This window comes from Bombus pyrosoma, linkage group LG3 (genome assembly GCF_014825855.1).
Source record: "Bombus pyrosoma isolate SC7728 linkage group LG3, ASM1482585v1, whole genome shotgun sequence".
In the NCBI taxonomy this organism is placed as follows: domain Eukaryota; kingdom Metazoa; phylum Arthropoda; class Insecta; order Hymenoptera; family Apidae; genus Bombus; species Bombus pyrosoma.
The window spans coordinates 5,855,495-5,881,250 of record NC_057772.1 but is presented as its reverse complement, the minus strand read 5'-3'; the positions used below and the strand labels follow the sequence as shown (position 1 = coordinate 5,881,250).

General features: G+C 38.4%; 1 protein-coding gene across 11 annotated transcripts in view; it reads left to right on the top strand.

Annotated features, from left to right (window-relative positions):
- Nucleotides 1-25,756, top strand: part of LOC122577958 (TWiK family of potassium channels protein 18-like) — a 361,683-nt gene that overhangs the window by 57,579 nt on the left and 278,348 nt on the right. For 2 of the 11 annotated variants that reach the window (XM_043749714.1, XM_043749710.1), the window contains exons 1-2: nucleotides 17,237-18,243; nucleotides 18,691-20,235. The exons of 7 other annotated variants lie outside the window; for them this stretch is intronic. The gene's annotated coding sequence lies outside the window, so the exon portion shown is untranslated. Of the gene's footprint in view, nucleotides 1-17,236; nucleotides 18,244-18,690; nucleotides 20,236-25,756 lie in introns of those variants that run through there. 2 more of the 11 variants (XM_043749713.1, XM_043749712.1) reach the window with 2 other exon arrangements.

Below are 25,756 nucleotides of genomic sequence, written 5' to 3'. Positions count from 1 at the left end.
TAAGCGAGTACGTGGCACAACGTGGACGCCTTAAAATCTATGAACCCATAAATTTATACTGTAGGACAAAAAATACGAAGCCCTTGATTCCAAGGCATTATGTCGCAAACGGTTCTATCGCAAAATCTTCAAGTCGTAAATGTAAGAGTGTAGGCGGTATTCATAAAAGCGTAGTTCGCTGCTTACGGAAATTATAGCGCTATCCGGATACGTGTCCCTCGAACAGGTTGAACGTTGGCCATGGGTGAGTTTCAAAGGGCGGTTCGAGTCCATTTATTATCCCCATTATCATGCCAGTGAACTCTGTCTCTCTATTCCCGAGGGAATAAGCTATGCACCTATAGATATAGTATCGCGTTAGCCCTTTTCTCTCGACAATGCTGCCGTTCGTAGCTTGTTTCGTTGTCGAAGTATAATCAACAGTGTCGATACTCTGGCACCATGTTCGATCAAGTTTTGCCAACCGATTCATGGTACACGCTATTCTCCGTAGTTCGATAACACGAGAGCTTTCTCGCTATTTAATGCCTTCTGAACGATGGTAATTTGCTTGGCAATCGCTAAAATTTACAATGGGATTGTATTAACCGTAATTAGAGGACTTATTGTTTCCATAAATGTCAATATAAATGCTGTGTAATTTATTCGTTATTTCGTTTTCCTTATTAGGAATTGTAGTTTTATTTTCTTTATAAGTCTTTCTTACTTCTTTCGATTTCATACGTAATTATTAGATGGCGGATTTTTACGAATTTATGGAAAATTTAAAGACACCAAGATTTACATAACACATTTATCGATACAACGAAGTATATAAAATACTCAAAGTAATGTAAGATTCGTTAAATTTTTTAATAATTTCGATCACGAAAATATGAATTTACATAAAAATCTGCGGTCTAATGTTTATCTTTTAATAAATAAAACGAATCACACGACTTACTCCTTTGGACTTATTTATGTAACGTTTGGTTAATTTCCCGAGTTTTCCATAAAAACCTGTACAGCCACGGAACCATTCCGTTTTATTACTTCCGAGAGAACGAGCTTATGAGTTTATGTGAAATCATAAATTGGACGAACAAAGCTTCCCTCCGGTAAAGTATTGACGAGTTACCGTGTATTGTGTGTCTAAATAAATTCTTGAACGATAGAATTGTTTGATAAATAAATTAATATTTCTCGTACACGAATACCAGTTGCATACGTACTGTATGATAAAGTACTGTACATAAAGATCTATAGGTTTATTCAATTTATAAATCGTTGGTTCGTCTATTGTTAAGGAACTTGATCTGATAATACAACATACTATGAAAATTCCTTCAACGAGCGCAGATTCAGCCTTTGATGTTTAAGAAATGTAATCTCTCTCTCTCTCTCTCTCTTTCTGTGAGCAAATCCAATTAACATAACGCATTCTTTTCTTGGAATCAAGACAGCTCCACAGACAGGCGCTTTAATATCGCATCTCGCACGTCTCTGACACAATCCAAAAATCTCGTATGAACAGCTAATATGTACAACAGTGCGTGAAGTTCGTCTATCGACTAATTTACTATCATATCATAGTGCACGTGGAAGCGTCGCGTGAATCAAATTTGATTGTACACCGGTTATGAACCACCACGTACTCTGGTAATATCGAGTATAGTAGGAAATGGGATATCACTCGCTGAAAACGTCTTGTGTATCAAAAGATTCAGTCGAGGAGAAAAATAAATAGAGAGGCAATTGCAATTAGGTATTAATGAAATTTAATCGAACTAGCACCAGTGTTATATGCTTAAGTTTTATTTACTCTGTTTCCTTACTTTAGTAAATAATTCAAAGGAATGTTCGTATTTTTGTGCAAACAAGTCATACTTTTAACGAAACTTTATTGATATCTGGTTTCTGTATATGTATGTCTAAGAGATCTTTCTTGAAACATTGACACGATTTTCATATTAACGTAAATCTTATGTGCCAGGAATCACAGTGAACTAGCTTAAGAAGTATGTTCGGGCATGTTCGAGTAAAAGAGTAGATTTTCGCAAGGAACGTTCTTCTTTGGGAAATGTCCAGTGGCAATTCTCACCGAGCGTATTTCTATGGCATTTTCTCTAGCAAAGTGAAAGCTCGAATAAATTTTTCACCCGGGGCATAAATATTTCTTATTCAATTCGATTCACTGGTTTAATACCGTCGCGCCAAGTCTTCCAAAGTGAATTACAGTTAACATTTCCCTATCGATCCGCCGAGTGTAATAAATCCCCCTTTTTTGTACTGTCTGCAAAGGGATGCATCCCGAAAGCGATGGAAGATAAAATATCCGCGGAAGTTTCTGTCTCATTACCGATAAAAGGAGACACGAATGGCGGCACATTTGCGAAGGTACTGGCCTGGAGGAAGCTCCGGTGAATAAAATAAAGGGAGCAATAGGGCCGTGGTGATTGGCTCGTTGAAACAGCGGTATGGGTGAAACCGTTCGATGGAAATTGCCGGTAGCAGCGTAACGCCAAGCTAAATTAATAATTTTCCCTGGCTCCAGTACCGAACATTTCGATAATATAGAAAATTTATAACGTCGCGTAAACCACGCTTTTTCGCCGTACAGCTAGCTCTTTCTTCGCTACTTCCATTGCGCTTTTACGAGGCCAGCCAGCTATCGACCACGTGAAAACTTCGTGTTCACCATTTACGCCTATCTTTACGACTTTCTTCCGTCCGATCACGATAGCCGTCATCGTGATCTTCAGTAAAACTACATGTTCAAAAATGAAAGAATTTCTTCTTCATTAGGGACACTATAATCAGTAGAAAACAGGTTCGAGTATCATACTACATAGATAGTAGGTTTGCAGTATTTCTCCAACTCTATCGTCAATTCAATTTATTGATTAATTTATTGAATATATGTACAACTTGAATAGTTTATAGATAACAATAAAATACATTTATGAAATTAGAAGGTTAATTTCAGGGAAATATTTCGCATTCTATTTATTACAGGAGAAATTTAGAAATTTTATGACGAACGATAAAAAAATGTGCTTCAGAGGTCAATGAAAATTTGTATTTAAGTAGTTTCGCTCCTTCTTCGTAGAAGATATCTTTTTAAATCTTCGAGATAAGCTCGATAATTAGTCACAGTAAACTACCCATTATGATCAATTCAGGCGAATGAAATCGACGTGCTAGTACAGGTTGCGCCAAATGAGACCGTTTAAGGTTAAGCAGCATCATTAAAAGAAGTCAATAATCGCGAGGCTTTTTGCAATCTAGCGTTAACCTTTTAACGACACAAATTTTCTTCGCGTTTCTCCGTGGCCGTGTTATTTTTCCATTATCGAACAAATATACCGCGAACATATCATTGTTATTTCATTAAACGTTGCAACAGGGTGAGCAAATTTCCTATCGTCGGTAATCTATTACAACCTGCTTGTCAGAAAAAAACATGCCTGTTGTACATGCGAAGTTGCATTTGCTTTGTTTCGGATAACAACGATGAAACCACAGAAAATATACATCATGGAATAAAATGTATTTCATGTATGAAGCGGTAAATTTAAGGTAAGTCTTCGAATAAAAGAGTTTCAATAAATATACAACCATAGTTATATCTCATAACTTTCCCGAAATTCGTTTTTGTACTTTTTATCACATCGAGTAGCAAGTTTTATTACTGTTACATAAAATCTATCTATTCATTTATCTCGCTTCTTTAAAAATATACATACATGTATTTATCCTTCATCGAAAAATTCAAATACGTATATTTTTACATTGTTTAAACGATTCTTATAAACTTACACGCGAAACGTAGACATTATTCAAAACACGAACAATCTTATTATCTTAAAAAATTGTAGTTCAAACATACGTATTAATATGTCTCGTTCTCAAGTAGTAAGACTATACGACTAGCTCAGACAATGTTCGATCGGACGTTAGTTCTAGTTTCTACCGTTAAATGATTCGAGTCATTGTAATATAACGACGCGAGCATAAATATAAGGTGACCTATTTTTAATATGTTATACAAAAACTATCTGCCATTAGTATATCAGTTTTTTCATTACGCTGATGGAACCCGCTTACATTATTCTTATTCGTCATAAAACTCCCACCTCCACGTGTCCCGCGTACTAATATTTCTCTATTTTACACATCCCATAATGTTCATCCTGACTGGTTGTTTTCTGAACGGTTGTTGCCATTACTCGTTGTTCCTGTCCTCTCCTTTACGGTTCATCTCTCCGGTTTTGCCACACGTTCGCCAGTTCTTCAGCTCGCTGTGCACGTGGCGCTGAAATTTATCCCCTAGTAAAGTGACTCTATGCGAACAGCTAGCTGACATTAAGTATTATGAAGGGGCCGTGATGCATGCGTGCATCAGCTATATCTAACGTGAAACAATAAATTGTGCAATTTAATCGTGACGCGAAGGAATTCCGATTACGCGGCTTCATTACTTCGCGAAGGAAAAAGGCGAGGAATATACGCTTGGCTCCGTTGCTCTCGTCGTACCTTATCTTATTCATCTGTTTATTACTCGATCGTGCAAATTTACCATTACTCTCGCCCTAAGCCAGTCCGGTAAAATCACCGTGAATGCAACTTTGTTGAAACACCGTTCGAGAAGTTAAACAAAGTCCCGTTTTAAATTTCTAATTTACGTTACTTGAATGGATCATTTGAAGAATCTCTTTATGTTTGGAAGGTTAAGATCTCCGAGGAAAGAAACTGAATTTCTTCTTACCTCGGTGTCCATCTTGAACGATTCTTCGCGAAGAAACTTTAATCCACGTTTCTGTTGATTTACCGTTCTAAATAAATAAAAATAAATTCTCACGTTTAATACTTGGTAGAAAAGCTCGTATGAATTAACGATTAATTTACGCCCCATCGCAGCATGCTGTGTTTGTGTTGCAAAAGTTTGTTTACTCGATATTATATCTTGAGTCAAGAAAAGATGTTAATAAACATAGTTAGGAACTGCTGATTAGGAGATTAGAGAGCGTCGGGGCGAGGAAGGTAGATTCTTGCCAGGCCCCAGGCGATATGCTTGCACGCATTCCCCTATCGTTTAATTCAAGCGCAACGAGGTTAACAAAGTTCGATATTTCTGATAAGGAACATTTTTCTTGAAAGCACCCTGTCACTTGTAGATGTCGCGAATCGTAATAATTTCATTGTATCGATATATTAATTGTAAAATTTAATCATCGACAGTGTCATTTCCGTCATACCGTCATCTTTGTCTTTACGTTTCCAGCGTAGCCGATATTTTATCGTTCCAGATTCAGACAAATTTTCAAATAAACGAATTTATTCAAAATTTCAGGCACTCGTATACGAGTTGAACACAACTGCGACAATCCCTTGGTAAAAATACACTTGCGTGACTCTTGGTGTTCAAAGTTTCCGGAAGCGCGAAGATCCGTTTTGTCGACATAATCGGCAAACTTGTGACGCAACTTTTCTCATAAACGATCACCTTCAGCCGACCACGGACCGGATAGTTGAAAAGGTATTGAAAAGGCGCGAAGTTCATATACACGTGCAAGGATCCACGTTGGCATTGGCCGCCAAGTCGGCAGTTTTTCCGTTGCGCGTTGCCATTGTTCTTCGTCTTCGTCTCTTTTCTTTGGCTCGTTCCCTGGATCCATCTTTTTTCTCTGACTTTCTCTTTGTCCATCTTTTTTCCTGCCCGAAACCCTCCTGTATACATGGTGGCAGAATTTATTCTCCTGTAAAATAGCCGGCCGTGAACATCGGCTTGGCAGCAGTACCGCGTGCAATTATGTAAAAACTATGCTAATAGAAATTGCATAGAAAAATCCATTTATGGCGGCGGGCAAGAGCGGCTAGGCTGTTCGTAAGGGGTACAGGAAGAAAGGGGATCGGACGATCCCTACCCAACGAAAGGGGTATTTCGGTGTAATGAAAAAAACTGGCGAAATTATGCAAATACGATAATGTATGCAAAATGGACTGAATACCGGTTAAACTTGCTGGAATCGATATGCGCCTTTCACAGCTTTTGTTTCTTCTCGCCATTGGCTATTTCTTCTCATTCGGTATTTAACGTCCAGCCGTTCTATAACACGCGCTACTTTTAATTTATTTATCAAACACATGCAGATTTGTGGTAAATGAGAGATACGCGTGCGTAAATGTCCGATAATGTCGTTTTGTGATTAACAATACAAATGGACATCACGGGGATTCGTTTCTTTTATTAAAAATTCTAACGTGTACTCTATTTTGGATCTTTCTGTATGATATAGGTCTCTATTATTTTGTGTAATTTTCATATAAATTCATAGAAACCAGTAATTATGATAAATTATACATGACGAAATCGAGTAATTTTTTTAAATTAAAACGAATTCACATATTCGTCGAAGAACAAAAATTGTAGGATAAGGATTCGGGTAATAAAAGTTTTGACGTATAATTATCAACGAGTTGTCGGACTTCTCAAAGATCTTTTTAAAATTGTACTGCGCGGAACGACGTAAAAGAAAATCTGAAGAGGCTAAGTCTGGGAAGTACGCCGGTTGTAATACGAATTCCCATTGTGGCTCTATTAACGTTCACCGAGTGCTATTATAACATGGAAACTAGCATTATCGGGTTGTAGGATTATTTGATCCAGTTCTTTTTGCGCAAAATTCAATTTCTCGTTAAAACCGCATCGTTTGTCAACTACGTAGGTTTACACTGACATTCTGACCTTGTTATAGAAGCTCATAGTACATAATCTCATGCATATTCCATTAAATACATATACAAGAGTACCTTGTGACCATAGATGTTTCATCTTGGCTGTGACACAGAACGTTCACCAGGATTTAGCTATGATCTGTTGCGATTAGAATTGTTATGGAAAATTCGTTTTTTGTGGTCAACCACGGTTTAGTGCAAAAAGGATTTATGGTTGTATCGATTTGAAAGTGAAAGAGAATTTTGTCAATTTTATTGGTTTTAGGACGATTTCTCATCCCGCACAAGCGTCTAGTTTTTTGAAAATCCGATTAATACAGAATCTTTGGCTAATTGCACGTTCTGTCCAATTGAAGCAATCTTTTATTTTACGATCACCTGGCCTGGAAGATTCAGATTTTAAAACGTCGAGAATTCTAAAATTGCGCAAACTTTCGGTTATTGCCCCTTCACCGTATCTTCTATAAATGATTGTTGCCGTTTTATAGCAGCAGCTTCGTAATTTCACTGTATCAACAAAAATATCGTTCGGAGATAATTCAAAACGTGTTTGCCCCGGTCGTATTCTCGACATTGTACAGAGAGGAATTTTCGTTACCTACCTGCTTCAAGATTACTATGTGAAATAAATGATACCGCATTCCACGACGCGAAGAAAAAGGACGGAAGAAAAATTCCGAGCATTCAGTGTGTTCAGGATGCGTTTTCACAGAAGACGTACTTCGCTTCAGTGCTGCATTCATAACGAAGTGTTACGCCAGACGCTGTGAACAGACGTTCGAGATGAGCAGTTGTAACGCGACTTCTGTAACAGTATGTAAGTACTAAATAGCGAACGTTGCTCGAGTCTACTAGCGAAACTCGTGTCAAACTTTTCATTGGAAACAGCGAAGAAACGAACCGACTAATTTATAAACACGTTTCCACCGTTTGCTTTTGCCAGATCTCGCAGCTTTACAATTCTGCAATTACCGAGTACATTTTCAGGCAACTCGACTCGATATGCCACTGATAAGAACGTTATCGTGGGATTCGTTAAAACAACTGGCCAGACTAATGTAAATTTATAAGCGTTGTTCGCGTCCAGTTTTCATTGTAAATAAACACGTAACAAAAACGGTAATGAGAAAATAGATACCTGGCTGCGTTGCACAGAGAGCACGTTTACACGTGGCACGTCGAGCTGTGGGAAGAAGTTTGCACGCTCACCGTGTAATGGACGATTATAAGCATGAATATGTAAATGGCATTTAGGGTGCGAACGGTCTTCAATGCCAGTAGCACGCGCTCGTACTTCAGCTCTTTCATGGCGTTGCACCTTAATAACGTCACCTTAGTCACATGCTTGATGTACGTCGTGTTCGCCCCGGCACTGAATGAAGAATGACCGACCATATGGAAAATTTTCACGATTTTCTGCATCCCTGAAAATGTACGGGGAGAATGAGGAAGAAAACGCGATTTTAGTTAGTTTAAATTTCAGTTTGTTGAACGATTTCTTACACGAACATTTAAAACTAAGATAATTACGATCAAACGAGATAATTTCATATATTCGAGTTAAACACTGTTTCCTCTTCCACAAGCGCCTACTTCTAACTCGTTGAATAAATTAATAGAAAATATTTCAGCGTTTAATAGTTTCCGAAGCTGCGCTTTGGGAGTGTAATTGCTCCTAATCTTCGTTCCTGCGTCGTTAACATACCTCGCCTTGAAAGGGGAGGGAAGGTGGTGCAACTACTTGCCCTGTATCCGGTTGTAGACAGAACTTCGATAACGATATGCAGTTTCCTATAGATTCCAACTCTTCGTCAAGCGCATCAATTTCCATGAATCGTTATTCAATTCGAAGTCCTATATTCGGCGAATAAATCTAAATTCCGTCGTATTAAAACTTTCATCGTAACTGATAAATACGTATCAATCGTATTATTCCAATTATTATTAATTAAACGTCGCAGTTTGGAAGTTCTACCTCCAAGTTGGTAACTCTGTTTGATAGAATTTCAACATCTGGAATTCGAATCTCAGCTTGTTTCGTATTTTACACAAAATTGCAAGCTGTCCCGTGTTCGTTACGAATACATCGTAACGTTTTAAGATTATCCCGCTACGTCCAAGTTTCGGAGTTTTAATTCGAATCATCAGCGAAAGGTCGTGAAGTACAACTTAATTCGACGTGATCCCGTGGGCTAGTTACGGTTGAACTAATTTCGAAGGAACGGACTTATCGCTGTTGAACTGGCTCGTTGGAGCAAACCTTTAACCGAGATGCCCTCGCAGTTTCTTCCGACATTACTGAAAACGAAATAAAACGAAAACGGTGTTCGAGAAGAGCCGGTACTTTCACATGATTACGTCCAGCTTGTGCCCACTTGAGTTGCTTAATTAACTCCCTTATCCTTCGTAAATGTCAAGAGGACAATACTTGGAGAATCGTATTCCCATTGTCTTGGTAATTTTACAAGACCACGTGTCTTTTATGACTCTGGATTTCGAACTACTCTCTACGTCGAGTTCTGCTTGCTTTTCAACGGTCGAATGTCTTCATCTGTCTATGAAGAACATCCTGTGTAATTGCCTCCCATAAAGCACATAATGGTTATTAAGTAATTACAAGTGTAATTGTTTGCTCCTCGATAAAAGAAATTTAATCGTTAAACGTTTAACGTTTTAAATAAAAAATATTCTTTAGGAGAGACAAACATCTACATCTTTATTCCTTGTAATATCACTGCCATTATTATACAGCTTTATCGTTTAATGCAAAAGGACTTTTGATATTACGTAGAAAAGATTCGAATTAATTTCTTTTTTTTTCCCCCTAAAGAATATATTCTAATTTATATTCTCTTTTGGCCCTATTTGAATAGTTAAAATCCAATCATGTAAAGTAGTGCGTAAGCCAAAAGTTACAAGAATGCACGATTGAATATTATTGATTCGTACTACTGATTCGTAGAAAGTGCACTGCGTAAGTGATACTCTATAGTCAGATAAATGTTACGATCCTACGTAGTATATTAACAACGTGTTAAGTAATTCGTTTTCTGTACACTCGGTCTATTGAAACATTTTGGTCTAATAACATTGGAAATTTATAATTAACAGAAATGGCGAAGTATCGATGCTTGGCGGGTTAGGATGCAGCAACGACGTCGTTTGAAAAGGCAGTTTGTGAAAGGACTTCGACAGAATAAAAAGTAACGAGGGTGACATTCGCCGCAAAGGGTCAAAGCATCCTTGCTATTGCGAAAGTAGAATAGGACCATGTCTGTCTGCGTGACAACGAATATCCTTCGAGGGAAGGAAAATGTCAGACCTCGTCTAGACGAAACCTTCACGAGAAATATACGACGCTCGTTTCATTCATTTACAAAATGTCTTCCTCCTTTATTCATGGAGAATTTCACTGAAAATTTGTGCTGAAATACGCTGTCTTACTTTTGTTTAAATTTACGATTAAATTTATATTTAGCTAGTGGTTAACGGCAACGAGCGTATCAGTTTCGTGGAATCCGAGGGAATTCAAATATTCGAATTATGGTGAGCAACTTACAGAGAAACTCTATAGCGTAACAAAATTACTACGTTAATAAGTAGTGTTTGAATGTATATATTTCTGCGATCAGTACAGCGTCAGGTTTTTCCATAGGAAATGTACACACAAAAATAAAGAGAACGTTTTTGCCTTGTGACTTCAGCTAAAAACGCGATACGTTTTTTTCGTCGCCAGCAGCGTATGTGCGTACGCATAGATCTACGCGCAAAACGGGATTATATGTAATTTGCTGCGAGGACGGTCACACGCGTTCCGATGGATTCCAGGGATTTACATGTATCATCGAGGCGAGAAATAATCGCACTTTGTAAAACTTCGATGTATACCTGGAATGAACTGTATTTTATCCTTTTTTTTTTTTTTTTTTTAAATACTTCTCGCTTTCATCCTCTGGTTTGATTTGCATTTAAAAGAGTCACACGCGTCGGACAAAATATTCATTACACGCTTTTGTATTTGTAAATTAATTCATATCCTGGTAATATTAATAACTCTGTATGTTGATTCTTATCATCCTACTGACAATGCGTATCTACCTGTATCACCATTTTCAATTCGTGAAATTTCTTTAATTATCAATTACGGTGTATCGTATCAAAGATATTTTGGTTCGGTCAAAGATTCGATATACGAAAATACATTTTTAAGAGGTATTACATACTAGATTTCCAAGTTTATCGAATTGTACGGAACTGAGAGTCGTGGATGCATCAAACTGTCACTTAATAAAGCTCTATTGGTTTACCTCAAATTATCTCCCTGGAAACTCGATGCGGGAGTATCGAAGGTTCCCAATTGTAGCGGCTATCGTTAATTGAATGGAGTATTAGCTCCATCAAGAATTCAATTGAATGACACGCAGCTATTAGGCATTGATGTCAGTTCAATAGCGATACGTCCATTGTGGCTTTTTTCACAGTCTTTGCTATACGATCTAAACACGAAACGTTGTTATATATTACATTACTGTCTTAAGTAAGTAAGCGGTTTTATCGAAGAAATAGTTAAGAAATAAAGGGATTAACAAAGAGACCAGCGTCGCTTATGCTCTTCTAAATAGAATTCGATACGTTCGTTCGGAAGTTATTGCACGTTCTACGTGTCCATCCGTTCACGATATTTTAGCTATATAAAAATCTACCGCTCTCTTCATATTCCGTCAGTGATATCGGCAATTCCGACGTACGGTAAAAATTGTTGCTTCAGTTCGGCTGAAAATGAATTAACACGATTCTGTGCACGCACTAACGAACTGTGCGCGAGCTTTTCTTTATCGGTCGACTATTGATTCACGAAACGACAGCCCAATACCGTTCATATCCGTAGTGCAACTCAGACCGGCGTTCCTGTCCGTTTTCCAGGGAATTCGCGGGAATTCGCATTGCACGGTTTCGCGGTATATCGGCGATTTACGAGGCGCCAGAACTTCCACTTTCTCTCTTTTTCTCTTCGCAGCGCACTAGCACGGTGTAACGTACAGTTTGCGTGGCAGAGCCACGGAAAGAGGAACCAGTAGTCGGACAATGGGCAATTTTCCGTACAGACGAGAAGTTTCGTGGTGGGCCTCGGCGACGATTAGATAGGCGTCGGTGTAATGGCGGCAGGTCCAATCTGCATTTGTAATGACGAACGTGGAAGGTGACACAGTGTCTGACCTCGGTGCAGGGACATCGGCCATCTATTAACCCCTAGGGCCACACGAACCCTGCCTGAGTCGTCTGCTTCTCTGTCACGGGGAACCACCCCGGGCGACCCGGTCCGGTCCAACCCTGTTCGCTACCGCGGCCTCTTAACGACCCCCCCTCCCTCCCAACTACCGCCATCGTTCACCATACTCCGGCTACAATCCTGTCTTCCAAAAGCTCCACGTATATTCGTTACTAGAATATGCGCGTCTCCTCTGTACTTCGAACGCTTTCCATTAAATACATCGGTCCTCTCTTTGTTACCTTGCGTTCGTGTAATTGGCAAACATTTCCACCGGCGATGATACGACACGTGGAATCACGGAAGGAGCGAGAGAGAAAGGATTCGAGTGGAATAAAACGTTGAAACGGTAGCTTTGAATATTTTAGAAAATTGCTGAATAGAAGTAGTTCATCCGCGAGTATCAAAAATGTCTCATTATCAAGATGCATGGGAAAATCGGCCTGAAATAATAGAACATCTCAGATAGAAAATTATTAATTAAATAAATCTGCGTCAAGTTCGTATGTTACAGTTACATTTATAGTTACCGATACAATTTTATTTGTACAGGTAAATTATTGCGACAGGCGTATTTTTTCGTTTGGACGAAGCTCGAACGATATTGATTTATCGTTGAAGTTGGCGGTAATTCTGTCTACGCTACGAACGACCGTAATGAGATTTTACCAATGCCAGATTTCCATGTATTCGACCAAAAGGCGATATCAATTAATTATTATCCTTGCTGTTGGATTGCGCTTCTGCAAGTTTACTGTCACGCACGATCTCTGATCCTCGAATCTCGGATCCTTTGGTACTCATCGCGAATTCGCAAGTTAAACTGAGCCCTTGCGTCCGTTTCTCCGCAAAGCTCGCATGATCGTGCACGAATATCGCTTATACCTGTCGGTTGCCACCGATAGAGAGGACAACATACGAATTAATGAGAGGAATAATCGACACGTAAACGAATTGGTAATTTTTAGTTGCAGTACTGCTTCGTTGAAACAAACCTGACTCATATAAATAGAGTAAATTCATGAAGAATATCCGTTTCCTTGTAATTTACTTACAACATTTAATATATCATCTCCGAGATCGTCAACGACTATTACTCAGGTTTACAGAGAAAATTCTTTTATTAAAAGAGTTAAAGATAACAATGCTAACACCTGTAGCTGATAATAAAACATATGTAGCACCGATTTGGCTGTTCTATAATGTAAGCAATCGAATCGGACGATAACTCGTTCTATCTTGCTAATTATTATCCGTAATTTCATTATCGTAATTCGGTATAATTGATTCGAAAAGGGCTGCGCAAACATACACGCAGACGATATATAATGACAATACGCTTTTCTTATTGTTCTGTGGTTACAACGGTCGTGGATAGATGTTCCTTTAATTAAGGTTTTATCTGCAATCTATTTCGATTCCTCTGTTTACGTTCGGTGTAATCACCGTATTGCGTTAATTAAGTAACCAATCATAGATATTAACAGACCCACGTTATACAATTATAGTTGCATAACATTAAATATCGTACATACTGGTGTTTGCTTATTTGCTTGCAACAAAGTTGTGAGACGAAGACCCAAAGAACCAAAGAAAGAAGAAAAAATCGTTCAAAACGTATACTTTTACATTTATCTTAACTTTCATTTACGATTATACATTATGATTCAAATGCAAAGGTTTCTCATTCGAATGCGTAAATAATTTAATTTTTTGTGTTTCGAGGAGAAAGTTCATTGTGATTCCGAAGCACGGAATTCAGAGCAGCTTCTCGTAGATAATCGATGGAAATGTCGAAGAGACGATCGTTATGGTAGATCGTTTGGCTCTGTGCCCCGCGTCATTTGCGTTTAGTTAAAGGATCTACGGAAAGGTCTGGTGTCCTTTAATACATTAGAAAGTATAATGCTTATGTTTTATAGATACCGCGTAGGCAATACATACGTGTACAAACACATATGCGGTAGCCAGTTTTGTGGTATGCGATTTTTGACTCTGTGTACACGAATGACATAGCTTCGTACGCTGATCAATTTGCGTTACTTTTTTCCACATTTTTCTTCTCGTTTCAGCTTTGCTTCGAAAGAAAATTTACATATGTCAGATACAAACGTATTTATGTATTATAGATCTATATGCATGTGGACACTTGCATGCAAAGATGTTACAGCATTTATGCAAATGAAATTTGTTTCGCTACCGTGATAAAATTTGTCACTTTTAATTAACTTTAATTCATTCTTTCCCTGTATGCTATATTTTACGTCATTATTTGTTCTGTTAACTACTATAGTCTTTAAACGCAATATACACTGTTTAAAGGAAGTAGTATGGAATCCCGATATATGCACAATATTTTCATACTGGTTTTATAACAATATCTAGTTGTACGTTTTAATTACGGTATGAAACTTTAACTAGGTCAGTTTTAGCAATATGTAGTTAGTTTTCGCAACATACATGAAATCGCAAGCATCGTTCCAATATTTGTTAAAACCAAATCATTTTTAACGCGAATAATTTGTTCGAAGGTTCTTTTGTATGATTTTAATCCTTCCATTGCACTCGTCAGAATGAACTAAACGTAGCGTATCAAATAAATTATGGTATAACATTAAATTATCTTCGATTATCGTATGAACTTCCAGAGTATCGTTTTTCGCGATGCAAATAATACTCGACGAACTTTGATTTTGCAAAGTGACACAGCAACGTTTCACGGCGTTAAGATGAAACATCGAAGGCGGAGTTGAGCAGCCCTCATCAGGACCGGTATTGCCATGATAGCACAGTTACTCGTCAAATATTTACCGTAGGTGATGCTGGCACAGAGGGATCTTCTGATCCTCACGATACACCAGGTCAGGAGAAGGGAAGATAAAGTTGCATAAAATATATTTCATCGACTATTATCTTTTCTTACGTTTCCTACATACGTATCGTTACACTAATTTCATTTAACTTCGTCAAATAATTTAAAAATATCGTCTATTATACAGCATACGATATTTTTGATGAAATGTCCAATTCTCGAAGAATCATCAAATCACGAAGGTTCTTGGTTTCATCCCAAACAGACGTTATATTATCGACGAGTATGTTGAATCGGTTCGGTCGTATCGAGATATCGTATCGAATTCGAGCTTTGAGTATATCGAGGTAGTGCATGATGTCTAAATAGGGTGAATGACGTATATTTGTATGAGCAAACCGCGGACACCGCAAGGTGCGTTTGATTATCGTAAATAACCGTGTTGCTCGTTATCGAATAAATGGCAGACTTCAAAGCAACGACGAGGTGGTAGATAGAAAAATGGGCATGCAGTTTGGGTCGAATGGACAGGTGTCTAGACATTAAACATTCGGAGTCCGTTTCGGTCCGTCCGTTCTATGAGCGTCCACAAGCAAAGGACTTTGAAGTGTACAAAGGTCGCGCACCTTACACGAACGTGGTACAGTGCGTTGATTGGAGGGATCAAAGCCAGTACGCTGAGCTAGTATTTAATCATTCAACCGCTGAAGAATACATCTACTGGCAATTGAAACCTCTGTCAAAGTTCAACACGTTTTTCACGTTGCCTCTTTCTTCCATTTCTTCATCTTTTCTACTTTCCGTCATTGTGCACGTGTTTGCTCGTACATTCGATCGTTTTTATCTGTCCAAGAGATTAGTTGAAATAAACTGAGCCGCGAAAGGTGATACAAGAATGAAAGTGAATAATCTACAAATTATTTATGATTTATTGCTATTGCGTGACGTTACGATAATATTATTCAAAGATTTACACGAAGCGTATGTCACGTTACATCAATTATTCACGTATAGTATATATACATATATTTAGATTGTCAACATATGTAACTGTACGTTGTTTGCGGAAACATTGTTGCTCATGTACACATGCGAACGTATATATACGCGTATGAATATATGGATCAATTTATTCTATTCTTATAATGTCAACACCTACTTTGTACTACTACCTATATACTTAATTGCACACACGTTATTACGTGTATACAAATATTATTGGAATGTTCCGTATTAAAGGAACATTGTCATTTCTCACAATATTCTGCCACTTTGTCGTACAGGTATTTCACGAGTTTCAACGCTGAAGTGCGCTACTACGATTTTCGTATTAATTATTTTCGATTATCGGAAATTCATAAATTTTACATCATACGTTTTCGCAATATCTTGCATCGTATCGCGCTTCTATAGCACACCTCCTCCGTCCATTTCGATAAAAATAGAATGATACTCGTTATGAAAAGTACTTTGAAAATGCAAGAAGAACGAGTAATTCGCATTGGTCTCCGTGTTCCCTCTGTTATCAGGTCCGCTTTTTACATTTTCAACTGGCGGGGATCGCATCAGCGTTTCGGCTTTCATTTACGCGCGCAAGCGTACTATTAGGTTAAAATTTACGACAAAGTTCGGACAGATACGGCTGCCGTTTCATTGAACTTCAGCATCGGCATCGATGATGGTTAAGCTGGACGGTCATTGGCACAGCGAGCGACAATGAATTTTACGCACGGTGAAATCGTTTGTCTGCACGGCCAGATTCGGTACTTGATTCGGAGGTAGGAAACCACCTTTTTTGCCTCTGCCTTTCGTCTCTTTCAAGTTCCTCCTCTTTTTTTTCTTTTTCGCCCGGCGAAAAATACCGTTCGCTAGCCATTGGCTAGCGCGCCCGTAAATTGGTTACCGGACTTCTCTGCGTCGAGAATTCGGGCTTTCGACACCCACAGACTCTAGTGGACGGGTAAACTGTGGACTCATTGTTCTGTTTTATCGATTCACGGATTTCTGTCACCTTCTGAGACTTTGTAGAATAAATTTCTCACAGTTTACACGATGGGATCAAAATTCGCAAAGAAGCGCGGAATATTTGCAGTAATGTTCAAGTAGAAACAGAAGTAGTTAGATTCGTTTAGCTGTATTTGGTGTTTGTATTTTTGTTCATTACTAATTTCGCTAGCAGTCGATGAACTTAACAAGAAATTGCGTTCGACCGAGCCGTGTGAAAGTATTCATCGATTATGAGATTATGCCTTTCTTTCGATAGTAGAACGTAGAAGAAGTTTTCGTCGATACTGTAAAACAATGTTCAAACGTGACGTGACGTATCCCGCTCGTTGTTCAAAAAGAGAAAAGAGCGCATAGTATAAAAGACTTAAGAAAAAAGTTTTATTAACGCCATTGCGAAATGGTAGGAAAGTAATCAGGGGATGAACGTCGCATCGTGGGATTCTTTTGTAAGCACGTCCGCAGCAAGCACAATTAATAAAACAGAAGTAGTGGCGTAAAGCCACGATCGAGAATTATATTTCCACCGATTAATTATGTTGTGGCGACACCGTGAACCCCGTCTATCCGCCCATCGATCTTCGTGCACGTTCGGCGACGTCCGGCAGCGATCGTCCGGATTCGCGGGTAACTCGCAAGCGCTGAAAGGGCGGTGGGGCTCGCGAAGTTTCGGTTGCGGCGCTTTCGTTCATTCGTCGTTCTGCGCCCGGTGCGCATGATTATCGTGAATACGTGTGTTCGCGGTTCGGTTTTAACGTGTGTCGCGTGTTACCCTACTCGATCGATCGTCTCTGAAAATAATAGTACTCGTAAAATCGATTCTTGATCGTCGACGTAAGAACCATTGTCATCGTGTGAAAGAAAAGTGCATCGTTCGGAGGTGAGAGGACAATTCGAACGTGAAAAGTGTTCGGAACGATATCGGAGTTTGAGGTTATAGTGTTAGGCAGCGTATTTCGATAAGGAAGGTGCAAGGATCGGGATCTTTCAGTTATATATCATATAGTGATTTTGAATGAATTTCGACGTATTATCGATCGAATGGATGATACGAAACAGTAAGATAAGTGCGTACGAAGGACGAGAATATTGACGTGCTCGAGCGATGTGATTTTTTCAAATACAGGAAATGCCGCGATTCCGTTGGGCATTGTGAAAGGTTAGGTTAGTTGCGAGCGATCGACGCGAGTACTTTGAAGATCACGTGTTCAGTGTGAAGTTACATGTATATGAATTGTTCGTGTTAGATTTGAATGCGCGTCCCTCTGTGTTTTGCGACAAGTACGTTCTCGAAAAGAAGAATCCTGAATCTGGAAACAATCCAATTGAAGTTAATACCATTGCATGTAACAAGTCGACCGAGCGGTTTCACAGTAATTCAGCTCGGCGTATAGCACGGCGTACAAAGCCAGACACCGTGTTTCAAACGCCGCATATGCAAGTTCGTTTTAATTAATCTTTCTTCGTTAGTTTTTTGCGCGTATCGCAATTCCGTTATTAATATTTTGAATTATTTTTTCGCCGAACGGTATCGCACGTTCTGCAATTAACCTCAAAATCCACTCAAACGTAACCTCAATGAGCAAATTGAAAGGCGAGATCATTTGAAGTCTTTCTCGTAATTTTTCTCGTAATATAATTATTTGCATGTATTTCTCGAGTAATTTAACATTGTGCCCCCAAATTCATTCGTTTCGTACGTCGTGCTTTGTGTTACGTGTTTCGTTTGTTTTTTTCTCGTTTCGAGATGTAGCTATAAATGTTTCATTTCAAATGCTTTGGAATTAAAATTCTCAAGCAAGGAAATTCTTTGTTCGCGATGTGTTCCGTATAAACAATGATAATGTAATACAGATGAATATTCATGACGACAGATGAAATGTTTTAGACTTCCGCGGACCATCGTTCTTTTGCTTCTTCGCGAATGAAACCGACCACCGCTAACACCCAGGTATTTCATAAAACGTCGCTCCGTCTTGTTTTCGAGTAAACCGATCTTCCTGATATTTACAAAATATCGGGTTTTGCGATCGATAGTACACTGCAACAAGGAAGTACCGTCGGAAAATCGAGGAGGTAAAAAATGATAAACATGGAGGAAAACGAATTTAAACATGGCGATTTCTGGATAAATTTATTATTTCGATTTATTGTTAAGCTTGGAACAGAATACCGTGCTTTCAATTTCACGCGCTATTTCGTTATTTCCAATTAACAGAAAAGTCATTAGTCATTGGTCGGAAATTTTTACTTTTAACGATAGAAATATATTTTATTCGAACAAAAGCTCATAGCTTAGCACGATTAAATTTTAATAGATAGATAGAAATGTTTATAAATTTCAAAAATTAAGAGATTCTTCGAAGTGGACCAGTAATTTATAATCAAGATAGTTAATTAGCATTGATGCTCTAGCATGAATTTATAAAGCACCCTTCAATTACAGCAACGAATCTCGTTCGTTGTTTCATGTAAAGTGAAATCGAGCGGTACAATTTGTAATTAGATTCAAGAATGATCGTTTGTACGCTTTGTACCGTGCGCTTTGATTCTAAATCTGAAAATATCGCGTTTGAAAATTAATTAAAAGGGTTGACATCGTATCGAATGGTATCGTTTAACACGCGTTCGTTCCGATTTGCACTAGGAAGATTGGCAATTTAGCGAACCGTTTCGTAGATATTCAGCGGGATTCGTTCGACTTTAACTGCTGCAGGGATCTCGATTAAAATGGAGCCACGTAACTGGTCTGCTTCCAAGCGTTAGAACACTTTGAAATGTCGCAAGAAATGAGCTCGAGCCTGTAGAAACGCGGACAGTGTCGCGGCATTTATATCCGGGACGTAGAAGAATAAAAGAAAAATTCATTTAAATTCGCGCGTTAAGTGACCTCGTTTCCATTTTTCGTCAACCATCCTTCTTTTTTCTTTTTTCATGAATTTATTCCGTCATCCTTTCGAATAAGAGCATATTTCGCGCATGATTGGCTGTAATTGGGAAATAAAATGGAGCAACGCGTATAGCGATCTTTCCATTTATTATGCTCGTATTCTGAATTTAAGCTTCGAGTGGCATTTACGCATTGGTTGTATTTATTCTCAATTAGTGACGTTCTTGACCACGTTTTTGTGTAAACGTTCCACAAAGCGTCACGGCGTAGTTGTAGCAATACACACGGACAATACAATTTAAATAAACATCGCTAATCAGTTGGTGTATCAGTGTAATGTCGTGTAACGAAGTGTAAACAGCAAGTTTGCGAAACATCGACTGCCTTCGATGAATTTGTACGCCGGTAACTGGATTACAACGAAACATGTTTGTGTTTCGTTGAAGAAATTAGATTATCACGGGAGAAACTCATCTACGAATTAGCGAACCATTCAACCCATTGGTGATTTCGACGGATTGAATACTCGTCGCTTCAGAGTTGGTAAGTTTATAGATTATATGCTTGTTTTTAATACGATAGAGATTGGTACCGATAGAGACGTGTATAAAAGCCGCCGCTTCTAATATTTTTTCATACTGAATCTTCTTTTTCGCGCGCTAATTACCGAGCAGTTTTAGTATAAGATTAAGTATAATTGGAAAACCGAAGGGATATAACAAAGTTATGATATTCCGTTTTATGATATTAAGAGGCTCTTGGTTATACCGAAGTTGCTTGAACTCATAGCGTATTACTCGACTGAATATTCCAGCTTCAATCTCTGTACATCAAAGGACTTTGGTTGATACATATTTTGCTACGGTTCTTTTATACCTTCTTTAATGAGATAATAAAATTTAGTACGCATTATTTTAGGAAGATTTATTGCTATGAACATACGTTCAATTTTACACTACATATATATATATATATATATATATATATATATATATATATATATAGTGTCATTCATTTTGTGTAAAATATAAAAGATCATTTTGTTGCCAGCAAGATGTAAGAATTCGTCAGTCATATATATATTTCAGTATATGGAAATGAAAAGAATAGTCAATAAATTTCAATTCGCCGTTATTTCGAAATAAATGACAATAAATAAAATAACGAACAAGATATATATATATATATATATATATATATATATATATATCGAGGGAAAACTTTTTTAGCAAGTTTTATCATGATTTACTAGTTCGATTAGATATCTTGTTCGTTATTTTATTGTCATTTATTTCGAAATAACGACGATTTGAAATTTATTGACTATTTTCTTGATTTTCATATACTGAAAAATATATCACTGACGAATCCTTACATCTCGTTGGCAACACAATGATATTTTTCAAGGTATAAGCATACGCAGTAGCGTACGAAATATGAACACAACTAGTAATAGAATTTTTCTTTATGCATCGATCTTCTCTCGTACGAGAGATTTTTATTTTCATTGCTAATTGCGTATCTTTTGTGTACGCGAACGGGGAAAACGTTAGAAGTTAATGTAACAGGAACTGCATGAAGCGTAAAATCAAGCTTCGACGATATCTATGCGTATTTCAATCGATATATAGCATAGTGAAGCGGGTTCAAAAAGAAGACAGCTTGATCGACGTAAAATGTATAAAAATGCAAAACCTTCTGGTGCACGACATGCTTTTCGTTGAAACGTTGAAACGAGGTTTTTCAAAAAAGAGAAGAAAAAAAAAAGGGAAAAGGATAGAGAAAAATTTATCGTGTTTTGACCAAATACATTTGCGCCTGGCGCGAGCTGCATTTTTGACGTGCCTCCAAGACGATTTTCATTGAGATCGAATGTGTGAAATATTCATGTCCCTGGAGAGAAATAAAATCCATTTTACGCAGAGCGTCGCGAAACCGAATTTTTCTCCGTTTCTCTTTTCTTTTTCAGAAACTTTTGGGAAAATTAAATACGTTACTTATCTGCTGCCAGTCCCTCGGTTTGTCAGTGCCCCTTTAATGGAAAGAGTTCTTTAAAACCGGGTTAATGTGATCTTAATTAGTTGTATTTCGTAAGTGCGCCTGTAAATGCGTAGATACCGAATAAAAGAGAAATAGGTAAACGCAAAGCTCGGGTAATTATAAAGGCTGAAGCTTTCACTCGAATACGGTCGTCGAGGAAGCTGCCTACGATTGCGAACTTTTTATCAGACACACGCTACAAAATATTATTTTTCGGCTGCGTTTCCAAGTATAGACAAATAAATCGCACATTCGTCGAGTATAACAAATAAAACTCGTAAATAGATAAAAATAATAAGCGATAAATAATATAATATAGCTAGATAAATGAAGTTTTTGCGATGAATAGGATAAATCTGCGAGTTCAAGGAATCACACGATCAACGCGTACAGGTTAATTCTTCGTGATTACAATTCGTTTCGGGGAGTATACGAATAATACAATCAGAAACTATGAGGCGAGATAAATTTTAAGGAACGTTAAAAGTGGCGCGAATATAAGCACGGATATGCGAAACTTCGAAGCGTGATTCGGGCAAGGTGTAGAAAATGAAGCATACAGAAGCCGGAGTATAGAACGTGCCAAGACTATTTCGAAAGAGTTACTGGCAATGCTAATATCGGTAATACCAATACCAACCATGCAACCGTCGCGGTATTTCGACCCTAAAGCTACTGCAACCGTGCACTGGAATATGTCCAACGGATATACTTCAAGCTAGTCTTCTGTTTCCGGAGACTAGGCGATTGTTAAAGACAGAGCTGAATACGCGTGATATACGATTGCTCTACGAGCAATCCGAATTAGACTTGTTTTATTTGCATTTCCCTTATCCTGGAAATTAAGGAAATTTTCATCAGGCTAAAAAATAGGTGTTATAGAGATTTAGATCGTTGAAAATTCTCATTCGCGTATTAATCGCCCTACCATACCTACGTGAAAGAATATACGGTTATTATGTATAATATATCGTATAGTTTAGAGTACTGACGTTCCAGCTTTACCAGTTGTACGCAACTACGTTTTGAAATGCAATAAACTACAGGTACAACGTATTTTCGCATATATTTTTGCGCATAATAAAAAAGTTAGAAAGAGTTTGGAGTATTTCATTTTCGTATACTTGAGTTTCGGAGAAGTTCTTTGGCGAGATAAAACATTCGCATGAGATATGGCAAAGAAGTTGTACTATGGAGACGCAGCCAGTATTCATTTTCACGTTCCATTTCCTGATACTCGCTGCATAAGATGCTTTCAAGGGCCATTCAAAGTTTCTGAACATTGCGCTTCTCGTCACACTTTCTCGGCGAAAATAATCCAATTCGATAGCTCCGCGTCATTGATGTAATATCACTGTCGAAGATAAGGGCATTTTTAATAAAATTATGCCAATTGTATCGCGCTCGCGTATCTATAGTTACCAAAGTTACATCTGTCATCGACGTTTCTCGCAAATTTTTTGGAATTAAATATTTAACATGACTGTGATTTTTAACTTTTATCAGGCTATAAATTACGTAAAATTACTTAACGCAGAAAGATAATTGACTATCGGGCATGATTAACGATAAAACGCAAGAGAAAAACATTTCCTTCTTCATTTCACATATGGTGCTAGCTGCAATAATCTCATTACGATATTCCGTTTTCATGCAGAATCGTAAAAGTACGATTATTAAATCAATATTATTGACATATTATTATTGGACATACTCTACCGTCTATGAATAATATAAACCACAGAACACTTGCTACACTTAGGATAAATGCAAATGGATGTTAAAATTACAAGATCAACTTGATCCTTAGTAACCATATGTATCAGAAGAAAACTATTTTACGCCACGACCGAAGCTTTTGTTACCTATTCTATTGTTAAAACTTGTATTAAAAGTTGCCAACTGTCCTGTGATTTATGGACGGGGGGTGTACGTACTTGTTACTTTATATCCGCGTGTTGCAGAAACTATATATAGCGATAGTCGTTTTGCGGCTTTTAACGGAACAAACAGCGACAAATAGGACTTGATTTAATTTCACTCAGTGTTTTGCGAATGTCCCACGCTGACCAGGACTGAAATTTTCGAGTGACAGCAGGCCAATTTTCAGGAGGGTTCGCCGAGTGGACGACAAACACGCTCTTTTGAATTTCCCTGCCGTTTCCATTCTACGAAGGATAGCGCCGGTAAGCATCTCGACCGACCGCTCCGCTGTTCGGATTTCAGCTTTTCGGATATGGCAAAGTTCATTGACAACGAGCCTCGAGTTGTTTATCTGTTTCGATCTCTGATCCTCTCGCGATTTCTGATATCGCGTTATGCCCTCCCCCGAACTTTTCACGTTCACCCGATAAATCTCGTCTTTTTTTCACGTTTATTTCGCGAGATTATTTTCACGTAGGAAACGTTAATAAGGATCAGCGGACACACTTTGTCATGTTCGTTGCACGTATAACGGCATTACTTCGTTAGGCTTTTAATGAGAAATTGCGCGTCGACGCGAACACGTGTAATACGATCAATATTTGTGCGAGATCAAAGATCCATTTAAACCCTTTTAAAGGGTAGAATAAATAACAAAACAAAATGAACTGGTAAAAACGTCTTTTCCGCGAAACTTTGATGCTTATCCAACTCTAAAAAATGTGCATCAATGGAAGATTAAATGTTAATCAAGGAAATAGAAGAAGGCATGGAGGGAGGGAGGCGACATACACGCGAGATATTCAAATAACACGAGACTTTCTAAGATCGTAGATAAATAAACCAACGTGACATAACATAAAGCGGGTCATCTTAGTGGAAAATAATACGCAAGATCGCGGAATGATTGGCGTATCGCTTCATTGCTGTCTATCTGATCGATCGTACGCGTTAGACGTCACTTTTGTTCGGTCAAATACATAGCAGCTATAAGTAGGTATAGAAAGGTAGAATCCGTGCGGTAAATGTTGGTGGGTACGTTGGAGAATAACGGAGAGGAAATACGAGGACCTGGGATATCGGGTTGACACGGGAGGAAGGATTTTAATATAAAGTGCCAAGCGTTCCGAGTCCTCGGTTCCAAAGCTTCGACCAGGTTTTGACAGGCGAAAGCGTTCCCGCGTTGGTCGGATCTAGTTTCTTTTCCTCGTCTGTCTTCGATTTCTCGCATCCCTTTTATCACCAACTCGATTTACGACGTACGTAATTAGCGGATTACCAGCGACGTTCCCGCACTTTGTTCGAAAAATACAACGCTTATTGTAACGTCGTTGAAAAATTATTACGCCATTCGAATGCTCGAAACGACGTCTATCAAATTCGAGACACGTTTGTAAACAGTAGCTGGGAGATCATCTCTTTCGGGAAAGAACTTGTATACGTGTACTGTTTCTATAAAATGGTATACACAGAGCACGCAATAAATACGATAATACACCTAGCTTTTATGGTTAACCTTTACAGCTTCTGCATCAAGCATTTTAAGCAAGAACAGCCGCTCGTAAAAATCCTCGGATCTAGAGTTTAAACTGGGAAACGTATCCGCGCTTCTATAACGTTTCGTAGCCGAAGCTTCGATCTTTCAAATGTTGGATCAATCTTTTTTCTCCAGTTGATTAGCGAATTATTATTGTTCGTTTCACTGGGAAACAAAGCTCGTAGCGTCCTTCTCGTTTCTTATTTTCAGTTCATTTTCTTTATCTTCGTGCATCGTCTCTTTCCGGATAGCAATCGTCGTTTCCTAATCCTCGATACTTGCTCGCAATCCATCCACGGATCTGGTCTTTTCTCGTCCGATCGATCCACTTATTTTCCATTCCTTGTTGGGGCATGCTCTTCACCTTGCTTCGTTTCACCCAAGTCGATCTCCAAGCGATCCCTACGACGAGTTTCCGTTCGACTTCTGCTATCTTCATCCCGGCTCGACGCCTTCGGGGCTCGATAGCTCGGCCACTCTGAATTACCAATGAACATTCCGATCACGTTGTGCCGCGCATGCTTCTCGCGTTGAACGTTGGCCGAGCGGAGGCCGCTGTAAAAA